This window comes from Euleptes europaea, chromosome 17 (assembly GCF_029931775.1).
Source record: "Euleptes europaea isolate rEulEur1 chromosome 17, rEulEur1.hap1, whole genome shotgun sequence".
In the NCBI taxonomy this organism is placed as follows: domain Eukaryota; kingdom Metazoa; phylum Chordata; class Lepidosauria; order Squamata; family Sphaerodactylidae; genus Euleptes; species Euleptes europaea.
Genome location: NC_079328.1, coordinates 34600123 through 34616664, shown reverse-complemented (window position 1 = coordinate 34616664; position 16542 = coordinate 34600123).

The window sequence follows — 16542 nt, the reverse complement described above, 5'->3', positions numbered from 1 at the left end:
GAAGGATTTGCCATATTGCTTCAGTTCACCCAGTTTAGAAAGATCCTCTTGGAGTTCTTCAGAGTCTGCTTTGCTTTTCACCAACCAGAAGAAATTAAAGGTTTCTGCAAACTTGGCCACTTCACCCCCCCTCCCCCCGATTACAGAGCATTTATGAACAAATGCAACCGACTAACTTCCCACCATTGTTAAAATGTTAAATTTATTCTTCTTATTTTTTTCCCTGCTATTTAGCCAGCTCAACCATTTGTTTAACAAGTTACTAATTAGGGTTGCCAACCACCAGGTATTGCAACCAAGCAACAACAGCACAATTTTTTCAATACAAAAACATATATTAAGTGCAAAAGGTGTAATGTGAATACATAAAGGACAAACAATACACAATACATTGGTTCTTGTAGGTTATCCGGGCTGTGTAACCGTGGTCTTGGAATTTTCTTTCCTGACGTTTCGCCAGCAACTGTGGCAGGCATCTTCAGAGTAGTAACACTGAAGGACAGTGTCTCTCAGTGTCAAGGGTGTAGGAAGAGTAATATATAGTCAGAAAGGGGTTGGGTTTGAGCTGAGTATTGTCCTGCAAAAGTATTGTCCTGTAAGTATTGATACTTACAGGACAATACTTTTGCAGGACAATACTCAGCTCAAATCCAACCCCTTTCTGACTATATATTACTCTTCCTACACCCTTGACACTGAGAGACACTGTCCTTCAGTGTTACTACTCTGAAGATGCCTGCCACAGTTGCTGGCGAAACGTCAGGAAAGAAAATTCCAAGACCACGGTTACACAGCCCGGATAACCTACAAGAACCAATGAACTCTGACCGTGAAAGCCTTCGACAATACACAATACAAATTCAAAACTAACAAATTATAACTATCAATCAAGGTAAGTACTAATAAATGTTATTAATAATAATAAAATGATATTAATAATAATAAAATGTTATTAATAATAATATAATAATAATCAGCTGATGAAGCCTTAATGAAATGTGGACAACGATCTAGACAACACGTCCATTATATTCCGTCTGTTTTTCACTGTGGAACTCTTCTTAATTTATGTCTGAAATATTATACTATACTTACCTGGAACTCTGTGAAAAGGAAGATTATTATTAATAACATTTATTAGTACTTACCTTGATTGATAGTTATAATTTGTTAGTTTTGAATTTGTATTGTGTATTGTTTGTCCTTTATGTATTCACATTACACCTTTTGCACTTAATATATGTTTTTGCATTGAAAAAAATTGTGCTGTTGTTGCTTGGTTGCTATACTTCACATCATAGAGCCTCCTTCTTCTGGAACCACCAGGTATTAGCTGGAGATCTCCTGCTATTACAACTGATCTCCAGCCGATAGAGATCAATTCACCAGGAGAAAATAGCAGCTTTGGCAATTGGACTCTTATCGCATTGAATTCCCTCCCCCAAATGCCACCCTCCTCAGGCTCCACCCCAAAAACCTCCCACCGGTTATGAAGAGGGACCTGGCAACCCTATTACTAATCCATGAAAGAATTGTTCCATGATTGATTGTTAAATTCATTAAGGAACCTCTGATGAAGAGGGCTGCAAGCTCTGGGTGCAGAAAGACCTGGAGATTTTGGGGGTGGGACCCGGGGAGAAGAGGGTTTGGGAAGGGTCCTCATCGGGGTGCAATACCAAAGAGTCCACCCTCCAAAGCAGCCATTTTCTCCAGGGGCCCTGATCACTGTCATCTGGAGATCAATTGTAATAGTGGGAGATCTCCAGGCCCCACCTGGAGGTTGGCAACCCTATCTGATGAATGACTTTATTGAACACTTACTGGCACTCCCAGTATACAATGTCTACTGACTCACCTTTATCCATAATGTTTAATAACACTCAATAAACTTTAAAACATTGGTGAGGCAGACCTTTCTTTACAGAAGCCAGGCTTATTTTGCCTCATCAGGCCTTGTTTCTCTGTCTGCTTCGTAAACTATGTTTTTAATATGGATTTCTACAAATTTACCTAGAACAAACTTTAGATTAAATGTTCTGCCATTTCCTGACTCCCCTTTTTAAATACCGGTAAAGTATTGGTGTTATGCCTGGTCCACTCCTGTAGTAGGAAACCTGATTTCAGCGGTAAGCTGAATATTTTTGTCTGTGGGCCAACAGTTCTACATATGAATTCCTGAAGAATCTTAATATGCCTGCCATCCAGAGCCAGTGAATTGTTATTTTTTAAATATGCCTGTTAGTATTCAGACTTTACCACTCATCACTGTAACTACCTCACATTTTCCACAGTGAAAAATGACACAAACAGCCCAATCCTGAAGGGGTGGTAGATCTGCAGTGGCCGGGAGCGGTGCAGCCGCAGTGCCTCTGCAGAGACTTCCTGGCTGCTGCGGAGAAGAAAAACCTATTTTTAAAAAAGTAAAAATTAGAAAAAGGGCAAAACAACAACAACAAAAAACAACTAATTGACTTTAGCGGAGGTATGCAACCAAAAAAGGTGGCAGAGCCACACTGCCGCGCCAAGGAGCATTCCTGGGCTGAAAGGGGCAAGGGAGGAATGCCCTAGGAATGCCTCCCCCATGCCAGCACGGGCATTCTCTTCCAGGATTTTGTTCCTGGAGTGACTGCAGCAGCAGGGGCCGGCTGAGTTCTATGGCTCCTGGATGCGGTGTGTTTGCCCCCGCACCAGTGTAGGTGCCACTTTATTCCATGATAAAGTGGCACCTACTTCAGCATGGGGTCATGCCGGCTCCTAAGGAGATTAGCCCCCCCTTTCTGGATTGCAGCCAAAGAATCTATCAAGTTTCTCTGCAGTCTCCCTGTCTTCCTCTAGCAATCCTTTCAGCCATTCTATCGTACAAGAGTCCCACCATCTCATTGTCAGGTTTACTACTTCTGATATTTGTTCTACTGTTTTTAACTATAAGTTATCATTTCATTTCCCTTATTGGCATCTTAATTTGTTTTCCCAGAACCTGTGTTTCTTCTTGCTTATCTTGGTAGGGCAAGAATTCATTTTTTTTTAAAGGAATCCTCCTTGCCTTTTATGGCTTCTTTGACTTTACATATCAACTATGCTGGTGACTTCTTAGTTTTGATTATACCTTTCCAAGTATATATTGTACCTTTCCATAGTATATATTCAATTTACAAAAATTTTCAACTGCATACCGAAGTATATGTGAATTACTGTTATGTTTCTACAAGACAACAATGAAATGTCATGTCTTTTTTGTTGTTGTCTGATTGTATGGATAAGAATTCCTAATGTTCTTCAAGCCATTTTTCAAACAGTTCCATAACAATGATACACTGTAAGAAATGTGGTGTTTGCTCAACAGACAGTAAAACTGGGACACGGGGAAATTAAAGACTTAGCACTGAGCCCATTACAATAAATGTAACTTCACTTATGGGATGAGACCCAGATCAATGCCTGGAGCTGAACAGCAGATGAAAAATCCTGAGCAAACCCAGCAATTGAAGCTGGAATTGATGCCCAGATCCATCCCTTTAAAAATTTCAATTAATAAAATTAATTAGTGCAGGTGCAGTAACAATAACCAACTGCAAACAATGAGGAACTCGTTCTTAATATGCTGAAAGCATAAAGACCATCGTGTCTAGGAAGCGAAAGGAAACTGAGGGTAAAACAAAGGAAGGGGAAAAAGGGATTATGTACCAAGCTGTTGACTTAACATATTTAATGCTGCTGAGCATCTGAAGGTTAAATGGGAGCAACAGAAAAAAAGCAGAAAGAAAAGGGAGAAAGCACCAGAACAGGGAGAAGTGTAGACGAAAAATAGAATTAACAGTGGCTTGCCACTTTTCAGTTTACTTAAACGTACTCTCCATCCTCATTTGTTTGAATTATACATAGTCATGTTTCTGCTAGCTTCAGGAATATCTTTGAGGTCACAGGCGTGCTCTTGCCATCAATTAACTATTTGTATCAGCTTTTTTAAAAAATCAAGAAATATGATCGAGTTGAAATCCACCATTTTCATTAATGCCCCATCCGCAAACTCACCTTTACCTGCAATCCCAGAAGGAGCGTCTGCTCTGCATGTCCTCTAACCAGGACCTCTGGAGGCATTCAGACGGCCATCTTCAGAGGTGCCACCAAATTCCGCATTTCTGAAGAAGCTACGGGGGTTCCTGTTTAGGCAAAAGAGGAGAGGGATTTTGAAGGGAAAGAACTTTCATAAGACTTGTCCTTTTTCATTCGTTGTATCAACAGTTTCATGGTCAGCTCTTGTTCACCTAATTTGACCTAGATTCTTCTGGCTTAATGGAATGATTGCCATGAACCTTGTGTAGACTGTCTAAATTTAGGTATGATCCTTTTGTAGACTAGCAGTAGGGTGAGATTTTGTCTCCTGGCCCCATTATCCATATGTCAATTAGACCATGCCTTGAGAACCTACACATATAGGCCTGGATGACCATTAGCTTCTTTATGTGTAACCTGGCACTCTGGAAAATGTTGGATCCAGAATCATCTATACAGGATACTGTAGACCTTTTCATACATTGCACTTTTGGTGATGCGACTGTTGCCCTTTGCGCACAAAGTGGTGACCACAGATACGAACAAATTTTATTTATTTATTTAAAACATTCCTATGCTGCCTTTCTATCCAACTTAGGTTGGATCATCAAAATTGTAACATCTGAAAAGGGCATGTGTGTAATAGAGACCTCATCTCTTCAGCAGGTGAAGGATGTCTTCCCCCTCAAAAATCCCTCTCTCCTCCTCGCTCGTTCATCTACTTGGATTCAAAAACTCTGCATAAGGCTATGAACTCCTACTTGACTCACTGATTACTGAGCAAAAGTCCTTCCCAAAAGGGCAAGCAGATTAGTATTAATGATAGCATAGGAAGCCCTAAATCAAGCGGAGAAGTTTGCCGCTTCACATTTATTTTACTTTCTTTTAATTTAGGAAGTTGGACTACCCTGTTTTCCTGCATGTTTTTTCAAAGAAGAAAAAGTTCTTGGATAAAACCTGCTTTTGACTTAGCTTTGTCTCAGGCTTGGGCCTTACATCTCATGGGTTCCCCCGATGAAAAATTGTAGTGTCTTTCCAGACTTCAATCTAAGTTCTTCCTTCTTCTCTGCAGCCATCTATAAATCTTCCTGTTCTCAATACAATTCATGTCTTTGTCCTTACCTTGACTCCACCTGTGCTGAATTCCTTTCCCCATCTTTTAAGCGGTTTTTTCCCCTCTACGCGATTGCAGTTTCCTCTTCTGCTGTCTTCCTCAAAAATTAACTCTGTCACAGGTTTCCTGGTAGAAAAGACAACCAAATATTCTTTTCTGTCTGAGGGCAAAGAGGCACACTATGGCCTGCCCAAAGGTGATGCTAAAAATGGCACACTCAAGTCAGGATGTTGTGACATCATCACCTTGCGCAATTCCCCACCCTCACCCCATTTCTGTGGCTGCCACTCAAAGAAGTGGGAGAACACACAACATGATGATGTCATACCCCAAGGGAGAGCTATGGGAAGACAGAGAAAACTCAACTGGTGGGTACAATCTTTGGCAGCACCCCCATTTTAATTCTAATATGTGGCTATCCCCTAACCATGAACAGAATCTTGCCATGTCCTGAAAAATATGCATTTTTATGGACTTAAGTTTCCAATTACCAAGAGGAATATAATGATGCCTTCTCTGAATGAACTAAGCCAGGGGTGTTATGAGGGCCGGATATGACATAAATGTCACTTAGTTGGGCCAGGCCATGACTTGCCAGCCCATATCGGGATGCGGGGAGGGATGGCTGCCCTGGCTGGCTTGCGGGCCGGATAAGAGCTCTCAAGGGGGCAGATCCAGGCCACGGGCCGTATGCTTGACACCCCTGAACTAGGTAGTAGTTCATAGTCCAGTGTTGTAACTGTGCTAGGAAATGAGAAACACCAAACAGGGTTCTATATCTATTCCTGTGCCTTTTATGGGAGACAGTTAACAATGCACACATTTACGGATGCACAACACTCTTCTCTGAGTTGATTCCCCCTACTTTCTTGCCTGAAGAGTTCAGTCCAAATAAGACTATATTTATTGGGATTGATTTATAAACCTATTTCCTAACTCTAAATCTTCAGTATGGAAAACGGAGAGACAGTGTGAAGCAGTGAGGCTGGGGGTCATGGGTAAAACTAGGGTTGCCAACCTCCAGGTTCTAGCTGGAGATCTGCTTTTACAGCTGATCTCCAGTCAATAGAGATCAGTTCACCTGGAGAAAATGGCCGCTTTGGCCATTGGACTTTATGGCATTGACGTTCCTCCCCAAACTCCTGCCCCCCTCAGGCTCCGCCCCAAAAACCTCCCGTTGGTAGTGAACAGGGACCTGGCAACCCTAGGTACAGCATTTGCTATGCATGAAGAAATTCTCAGATTCAGTCCATGGTATCTCCAGTTAAAAATCGCAGGTAGTGGGTGATGTGAAAGACCTCTACCTTGAGATCCTTGAGAGCTGCTGCCAGTCAGAGCAGGCAAGACCCACCTTGATAGGCCAAATGTCCTGATTCAGTACAAGCAGCTTTCTGTATCATTTCAGGACTGACGAAATCTGGATTCATATAAATCCCCACCTAGTTTTGAAGATTTTTGGCTGACCTTGTGGCAATCATTATATGTCAGCCTAGCCTACCTCCCAGGGTTCTTGTGAGGATAAAAAAGAGGAGGGGGGAATTATGTACGCTACTCTAAATTTCTTGGGAAGTGAAAGATAACAAAATATGACAGATTAAACAAAAAAAAAATCCTTACTACATCTGAGTTAGAGGTGGATACATTCATTAGAGGTGGATGTGTTTCTAACAAATAAATATGCAAAAAATACACAAATCATATAGCAATTAGAACCTTTCATGTCCCTGTTTCTCTTCTCTGTTGCTTTGTAGCTGTTACTGCCAGTTTAATTTGTCACAGGAGAGATCTCCCCTTCGGTTTCTCTCATCTTCCATTTGGGGTATAACATGTTTATGACTTTGTAGGTCATTTCAATGTTATCATCTGAGCTTTTTTTTCAAGTATTTCACACTTTGAATTTAAAAAAAACATGCATGCATTACTTCCCATACTTCCCCCCCTTCCACTTAAATTCTTTTTAAATGTATTCCCTCATCAGGCATTCGTGTTTCTGTCTTGACATTTAATTAGTTGAGGAGGAAGGTAAGTTGTTACATTCATTACCTTTGCCACTTTTAAGGAAAGGAAAGGTGGGGTAAGAGAACTGTTTAATTTGTCAAAAAGAACAGTTTCCCTGCCAGCGGGTGCAAAACCTAGTGGGTATGTCCTTAGATGATTAGATAGTGCAAATAAAAGATATGTGTTGCATAGAATCAGGAAATACTCTAAAAGCCAGTGATCAACTAACTGTTCTGGTTGGACAATGTGCCTGTCAGGCGCACATCAGTGAAGTAACTCCCCCCCCCCCATTTATTCTTCTATCTCCCAGTTCCCAAAACAATGAAGCCATAATAAAGTGCCTGGATAACTCTTATACTGGAAGGTTTAACACTATTCCAGAAAGTCTGCAATAATTCTGTTTTAATCCCACATACCTGAGGCATTGACTCCACGTTGCAATTTCCACAAGGATTACAATTCCTATGGTGAATTCTCCAAAAATGGAGAAGTCTTGCAGCCCCAACAGCACAAATCTTCAATCAGGAGCCCACATGACTGGGCTATATGTAGGGTTGCCAGGTCCCTCTTTGCCACTGGCAGGAGGTTTTTGGGGCGAAGAGGGACCTGGCAATCCTACAGATTACTAATCTAAGTAATGGGAAGAATTTTGTTTGTGGCTTCCTGGAGGCACCTTGTTGGCCACTGTGTGAACAGACTGCTGGAGTTGATGGGCCTTGGTCTGATCCAGCAGGGCTGTTCTTATGTTCTTATGTTCTTAAGTCAAAGGGGAAAGGAGATGGTGTCTGGCAGTGCCATCTTAAATGGAGTTACAGCCTTCTAATCCCATTGACTTCAACAGGTATAGGAGGGAGTAATTGCTTAGGATGGCACTCTAAGGGCAGCAGGGATCCTCTGTGGTATCAGACATCTTAGAAGTCCTTCCCCCTTTTTTTGTGCTCTGAGGATAATGCCTTTTTCATCCCATTCCATGCAAACAGGCATTTGACATTTGGATTAAGTGTGTTTCATTTTTGCCGATAGAGTTCATTTGATATGCAAAGCCTTCGGAAAGACTTTAATATTACTATTTTCAGTTTGGCGTGTTGAATCGAGCTGTTATATCCCCCCTTTCTGAGCTGTTCTTGATATTAAGTGTAACCTTTCCCTATTTCCCTGACTTTTGTACATATTCATATGATCGTACTGTGTTCTGATTATAGAATGTTTTCTAGCAAGGATACTACTCCTGATCTTCTCTCCTTTTCATTTAAAAGAGACAAGATTTTTCTCCCTCTATTTGCTTTCAAGGACTTTGATTGCAGATCCAGTATTTTGATGGCCAATGAGGCCTACTTGCTCTTTCATGCGGAAGATGCATAATGGTGTGGTAACCTTGTTATCTTGAACATCATTCTGCCTCTAATAGAACTTCCCTTGCCATTCTCATCAATCTCCCCACATCGTTGGCGCTGTGTTTCCAAGATGTTTGAATTCGTTCTCCAATCTGATTGCAAGTGTTCAGTTTGTACAGCCGAAGGACTGCCTGCTTCATGTTTGTCACGTTGCTATTTATTTATTTGTATGAATAGAGTTGCCAGGTCCCTCCTTGCCATAGGCGGGAACTTCGGGGGGGGGGCGATTTGCGAGCGCACAGCATGTGTAGACAATAAAGTCCCTCTGAGGCAAACCCAGAAGCAATGGGTACGCTCTAGCAAGTCCTTCAAAAAACTCTATGGTTTCCAAAGAGTTTTTTAGGGATGTGCTAGAGCATCCCCGATGCTTCTGGGTTCACTTTGTAAGGAACATCATCATGCCATCCCACTCCGTGGGGGGGGGGGGGTTAGCTGTCCTGTTTCCCCCGTCAGCCAGCTGAGGGGTGGTGGGCAGGCGTGTTAATTGGTGGGCAATTATCCTGGCAACCCTATGTATGAAAAATGTTCACCTCACCATTATACCTGATAATGTCCAAGGTGGCTTATATATATAGGGTTGCCAGGTCCCTCTTTGGCACCGGCGGGAGGTTTTTGAGGCGGAGCCTGAGGAGGGCAGGGTTTGGGGAGGGACTTTAATGCCATAGAGTCTTATTGACATAGTGGCCATTTTCACCAGGGGAACTGATCTCTAATGGCTGGAGATCAGTTGTAATAGAGGGAGATCTGCCGCTAGTACCTGGAGGTTGGCTCTGGCGCCAACCAGTGCTCCGAGTGGCAGCAGGAGGAAAAAAAACTCAGCAACTTTACAATGTAACTTCATCATTTTGAAGTACAACCTGGAAGTGCCAAAGGGTAGCTCCATAGAGTTTTGCCAATTCCTAGAGTTACCCTTCCCTTTATCACTTTTGGGTTGTACCCAGAAGTGATGGCGCAACATCGCCAACATCAGCAACATCACCGACATTTCAACCACATCCCCAAGTCCCTGCCCGCAGCCCTCCCACTGGTGATCAGGCTTGGCTTGGCAACCCTACTTATATATAACATTTAAAGAGTACAAGCGTAATATTCCAGTCTATTCTGTGTTTTATAATAGCTTCAGAGTACCAGAAGCTGGAGTAGATCTCATGGCTCAGGAGATCCAGTTTTCAGTGGCCACACACCTAATCTTCATAGTGGACGCACCCCGAGTGCTGTCAGTGTCATTACAGGGGCACATTTATTTACTTCAGGTATACCCCATCTTTCTCCCCAGTGGGGTACCCAAGGAGGCTTACATAATTATCATCTCCTCCATAGTATCTTCACAACAATCTTGTGAGGTAGGTTAGGCTGAGAGTGTCACCAACTAAGCTTCCATAGCTAGGGTTGCCAGGTCCCTCTTTCCATCGGAGGGAGATTTTTGGGGCGGAGCCTGAGGAGGGCAGGGTTTGGGGAGGGACTTCAATGCCATAGAGCCCAATTGCCAAAGCAGCCATTTTCTCCAGTTGAACTGATCTCCATCAGCTGGAGATCAGTTGTAATAGCAGGAGGTCTCCAGCTGGTACCTGGAGATTGGCAACCCTATCCATGGAAGAGTGGGGATTCAAACCCTGGTCTCTCAGATCCTAGTCTGACACCCTAGTCTGTGGCTTCATTATGTTACCTGACTCTTTAAAAAAAATAACCTGTATATTTCATTATACACCAGGCAAAGGAGAATGCACCCATAATAGATTTGTGAGCATGTGCATAACGCAGGTTCACTCATCAGGAAGCCAGAATCATCTGAAGCTCTCTACTGAGTGGCTTATATAGTTGTTGGTCAAAATGACATCCCTGTAAATACAGCTTCATTAGGTATCTATAGGCCAATCCCCTTGTAATCTCTGCTGTTCTCTGGTCTGATCCTAGAGCAACTGTGCGGTGTGGCTTGTCCCAAGCCCTTCATTCTCTTCCCAAAGTAATCACCTAGAAACCTCACTCGAGGAATAACCCAGAAATGCCAGCTTCTGCTTTTTACATTTTAAAAAGTGAAATGTGTGACCCTAAATGCTTCAGGACTCAAGGAGGAGCAGCCATAACTGTAGCTAATAAGCAAGTGCCAATGAAACAGATATTGCTGAAGAACAAAGTGAGAGTCTCATAAATACCTTTGCTGTGTTCTTCACCTTTGGAACGGATTACCTTTTATCTCACTGGTGTATTCGTTCTGGTGCACTCTGATGTTTGCCTGCCAATGCTCAGATCCCTAAAACAGGCCCTCTTGGCAGCCGCAAATGCTTTTTCCCCGCAGCGACGGCACTTGAAACTCATCCAAGTCTCCCACAGTGGTAAAATTGCAAATTGAAAAACCCGTGGATCTCCAGGGATAGCCCTGTTTAAGATCATGGTTAACCTTGTTCTAATGCTTTCTTTGTGTCTGAGATCCTGACAAGTCAGAATAACAGATTCGCATCAGTTTGAAATATTCACCAAGTGATTTTTAATTTTATACTGTAGGCGTAGAGGGAGAGAAAAAATAAAAATAAACCCAGAATGCACCAACTGACCTTTTAAAGCAGGCGTAAAACATATCAATCATATAGCCTCTTCTTTACCCTTCAATATCTGCTATCCAGCAAGGGTAGATATATGTATGCATGCATGTATGTCAGCTACTCACGTATTTGCTTAAAACTAAAGGTCAGGGCAAAGTCATGTAAAATTTACAATGTAAAGAGGTCCAATTATCAGTACAAGATATCTACCACATCAGCAAAAATGTCAAACAATATACTGTTATATAGGGTTGCCAACTGCCAGGTAGTAGCAGGAGATCTGCTAATTCAACTGATCTCCAGCCGATAGAAATCAGATCACCTGGAGAAAAATGGCTGCTTTGGCAATTGAACTCTATGGCATTGAAGTCCCTCCCCTCACCAAACCCCGCCCTCCTCAGGCTCCACCCCCCAAAATCTCCCACCAGTGGCGAAGAGGGACCTGGCAACCCTACCGTTATATATACAACATGCAGTAACTGACAGCATAGAAGATATCTACCAGCGGCTACAACAAACATTGCAGTCACATATGTATATAGGGTTGCCAGGTCCCTCTTCACAACCGGCGGGAGGTTTTTAGGGCGGAGCCTGAGGAGGGCGGGGTTTGGGGAGGGGCTTCAATGCCATAGAGTCCAATTGCCAAAGCAGCCATTTTCTCCTGGTGAACTGACCTCTAACAGCTGGAGTTCAGCTGAAATAGCAGGAGATCTCCAGCTAGTACCTGGAGGTTCCTAAACAATATTACTCCTAGTTGTACGGAAATAGTTCAATATAATAAACAATAATAGGCTTGATTTATATCAAACAGTATCAAGTGTAATATTTTCAAAAAAACATCTAACAACCACCCACAGACAAGGACTATGCAAAAAAACATATAACCAAACAACGGTGCTGAACAATGAATGTGTTCATCCTTACGTTGGAAAGCTTGATGAACTATACTAGCACCTATCTGGTGGTGACTTTTTCTTGTACATATCGTACATAGTACACATTCATTGTTCAGCACCGTTGTTTGGCTATATGTTTGTTTGCATAGTCCTTGTCTGTGGATGGTTGTTAGATGTTTTTTGAAAATATTACACTTGATATTGTTAGTACCTGGAGGTTGGCAACCCTACATGTGTATCATGCATATCATGTGCATAGCAATGATAGGACATTAGGGGAAAGTTGGGACATTATCTTTCAAACCGGCAAGCAAACGTTACCTCCTTAATTTGCTTTGCAGTGGTTTATATTTTTGTCAGTTGTTTCAGTTCTCGGCTCTCAGTTGTTGCTTTTTGAGTTTGTTTTGTGTGCAGACACTGTATTATTTTCATATGTACTGTATATGCTCTCTAGTCATACCATGGACATCATTAACACTGTTTTCCCTTCAAATTTGTAGTCTGCCCTCCCCAGCAAGCTGGCTCAGGGCAGATAACATCATTCAAAACATAACAACAACAACAATAATAATACCAACAATAAAATTAAACCTTAAATCCAGTAATCAAAGATGGCATACCAAGTCCACTCTACTGTAAGAGCCCCCACAGGCAGCTGCCCTTAATCATAGGCCTGGTGGAAAAGCTCTGTCTTGCAAGGCCTGCTGAACTCCTTTAGGTCCTGCAGGGCCCTGTTGTTCCTTGGCAGAGCATTCCACCAGGCCGGAGCCAGGGCCAAAAAAGCTAGGGTTGCCAACCTCCAGGGACTAGTTGGAGATCTCCTGCTATTACAACTGATCTCCAGCCGATAGAGATCAGTTCCCCTGGAGAAAATGGCCGCTTTGGCAATTGGACTCTACGCCATTGAACCCCCTCCCCTCCCCAAACCCCACCCTCCTCAGGCTCTGCACCAAAAATCTCCCGCTGGTGGCAAAGAGGGACCTGGAAACCCTAGAAAAAGCTCTGGCTCTTGTTAAGGACAGCTGCACATCCTTAGCTGGAGATCTCCTGCTATTACAATTGATCTCCAGCCGATAGAAATCAGTTCACATGGAGAAAATGACTGGCTCGGCAATTGGGCTCTATGGCAGGTCCCTCCCCAACCCGCACCCTACTCAAGCCTCGCCCCGAAAACCTCCCTTCGGTGGCGAAGAGGGACCTTGCAACACTACGGATGACCTCAGTGTCCTTTGGGGGGTCATAATATGAATCTGTGTGGTGTGGGGATATGAGTGCTAGACTAGGACAGGGCTAAAATGCATACTTGGTTATAAAACTCACTTGGGTCAGCTACCACCAGTGCAATCCTAATCAGAGTGACATCTTTCTAAATCCATTGAAATCAGTGGGCTTAGAAGGATGTAATTCTGTTTAGGATTTCACTATAAATCTTGAACATATAAAGCTGTTATCTGCCGAGTCAGACCATTGGTCCATCAAGGTCAGTATTGTCTGCTCAGACTGGCAGTGATTCTCCAGGGCCTCAAGTTCAAGTCTTTCACATCACCTACTCCTTGATCCTTTTAGCTGGAGACACTGGGGATTGAACCTGGGACCTTCTGCAAGCAAAGCAGATGCTCTGCCACTGAGCCACAGCCCCTCCCCCAACCTAAATTGTTGTGAGGTTACAATGGGTGAGATAGAAAACATATAGTCTGCCCTTACTTCCTTGGAGGAAGAATGGGATAAAAGGTAATATGGATAGATGAACACAACACAAAATGCTGATAGGAGTCAGTATAGTGTAGTTAAGGTTGCCAGCTCCAGGTTGGGAAATACTTGGAGATTTTTGGGGTGGAGCCTGAGGAGGGCAGGGTTTGAGGACGTATAAATGAAATAAATAAATAGATTTATGTTGATATACCAATTGTTTTTTTTGGGGGGAGCGAATGCATCAATTTAATGGGAGCCTCTCACTCCAGAAAAAAGTGCCATTGTATGAGGAATGGAGTTGTAGAAGAAGAAGAAGAGTTGGTTTTTATATGACAACTTTCTCTACGACTTAAGGAAGAATCAAACCGGGTTACCATCACCTTCCCCTCCCCACAACAGACACCCTGTGAGGTAGGTGGGGCTGAGAGAGTGTGAGTAGCCCAAGGTCACCCCGCTGGCTGCAGATTAGCATCCACCACTCATGTGGAGGAGGGGGAATCAAACCTGGTTTTCCAGATCAGACTCCACCGCTCCAAACCACCGCTCTTAACCACTACACCAAGCAGAATCCCTGGTGTTGATTTCACGATATGCAAATAGCTTTACAAAAATACATATTGCAGAGTACATATTGCAGAGGAAATTCAATGAGGGGAACGTGGCATGCAAATGAAGAATTAGGGGCCTGGCCCGATTTGTACGTGGGAGAAACAAAATTGAAATTGGGGTGGGTGGGGGGAGGTCAAAGCAGCAGGCGTGAGAAATTGGATGTTTTCCCGTACTTTAAAATAAGTAGTTTCCATTTCTGTGTGGCGGAGATGGTTGCGTGAGGATCATGGGGTTATGCTCCCAAATGTTTTGTCAAAAGAGAATGTGAGCCATTCTAGCTTTTGACTGCCGTCCAAGAGGCCATAAAGAAAGCCGGCATGTAGGAGTCAATTTCCCTTTTTTATTTCCTTATCATGCCATTTGTTGGCATGGACAGGCGAGAGGACCTAGGCAGTCTGGTTCAGCGCTGGCCGCTAAGCTTCTCCTATCATTACCGCAACTTTCCTCCCAAGGAGAACCGGTTGGCTGCCTACTTAGCACGACGGCGCTTAAGAACCGCCGGAAGTTGAACCCCTGTTGTGACTTTGCTTCTTTCTACTTTATTCTCTTTTTGTTGAAGTCTGAAACGGAAGGCCGACTCTGAGTGTCCCAGGATGAAGAGAAGAATTGCTGAATGAATCATCCCCCTTTTTTACCTTTCGTTAGTATCAATCATTTGTTTCAGAGTTAATTTGATTGTTTCACAAATCACAAGCTAACCTTTTTTGGGGGGAGGGCGTAATTATTATGTGTAACTGTGCTAGGTTGGCACTCGTGGGGGGCCTCAGAGGGTGATGTCCCCTCCCTGAGGGCTCAAGATCAGGAGGAGGAGAAGAGTGGATTCTATACCACACTTTTTTCTCCCTTGGGGGTGGAAAGTGACGTCAAGTCACAGCTGACTTATGGCGACCCTGTAGGGTTTTCAAGGCAAGAGACATTCGGAGCTGGTTTGCCATTGCCTGCCTTTGCCTGGGCTGAGAGAGTTCTGAGAGAACTGTGACTGGCCCAAGGTCACCCAGCAGGCTTCATGTGGAGGAGTGGGAATCTAATCCAGTTTCCCAGAACAGAGTCCGCCACTCTTAACCACCACACCATGCTGGCTGTCTTCTCTACCTTAAGGAGTCTCAAAGCAGCTGACAATCATCTTCCCTTCCCCTCCTCACAACAGGCACCTTGTGGGGTAGGTGGGGCTGAGAGAGCTCTAAGAGAGCTGTGACTAGCCCATGGTCACCTAGATGGCTTTATGTTTAGGAGTGGGGAAACCAACCCAATTCACCAGATTAGCGTCCACTGCTCATGTGGAGGAGTGGGGAATCGAACCCAGTTTCCCAGAACAGAATCCTCCGCTCTTAACCATGCTGGCTGTTTTCTCTACCTTAAGGAGTCTCAAAGTGGCTGACAATCACCTTCCCTTCCCCTCCTCACATCAGGCACCTCGTGAGGTAGGTGAGGCTGAGAGAGTTCTGAGAGAACTGTGACTGGCCCAGGGTCACCCAGCAGGCTTCATGTAAAGGATCTAGCTGTGTAAACACACATTCAATACCAGGAAGGCTGTGGTGGTGGTGCTTCACACTCCCAAAGCCTTTCTTGGTGGGCAAGGAAGACCTTTACCTTCCTTTTTTTGCACCAGCAGAAAAGCTTGTGGGATTCAACCCAACATAATTTACTCCTGAATCCTGATTTTTGGTCCTGCGTTGACAACAAAGTGGTACCAATATCTTGTTAATCCAGAGAGCATCCTTCTCTCTGAAAAGACATTGAACCATTTGCTAACACACCTCAAATCTGCCCAAAGAAAGGCTGACATTGTTTGATGTGTCAAACCAGTAATTTAATCTAACTTCTGTATTGGAAAAAATGGGAAGACAAAATGGCACCAGCCACGGCTATTCAATCATGAGCTGAGTCAGGAAATTGTCTTTCGTTACATGATACGTGTTGTTCTCGCTCACCACTGTCGATCAAACAAAGCCGATACAAGACACATCAAATTGCTGAGAGGCAACAGAAGGAAACTGGAATGAAGAATTTGGTATTAAAAGCTCAGTACCTTCTTGGCCAGGTTCAAATTCTGTCTGTATGAAATCAGAGCACCTTTTCTATTTGGTAATTAAAAGGCCTTAGGAGAGGATGTATTCAGCTATCTGAGTCATCTTTCTGCTTTAACTGGGGAATGAGATAACCGCCACAACAGTTGTTCAAATGCACAATCCTTCACTGAAATAACTGCGACCACAAATTCCAAAATGCTTTATTTGCTAGCTATC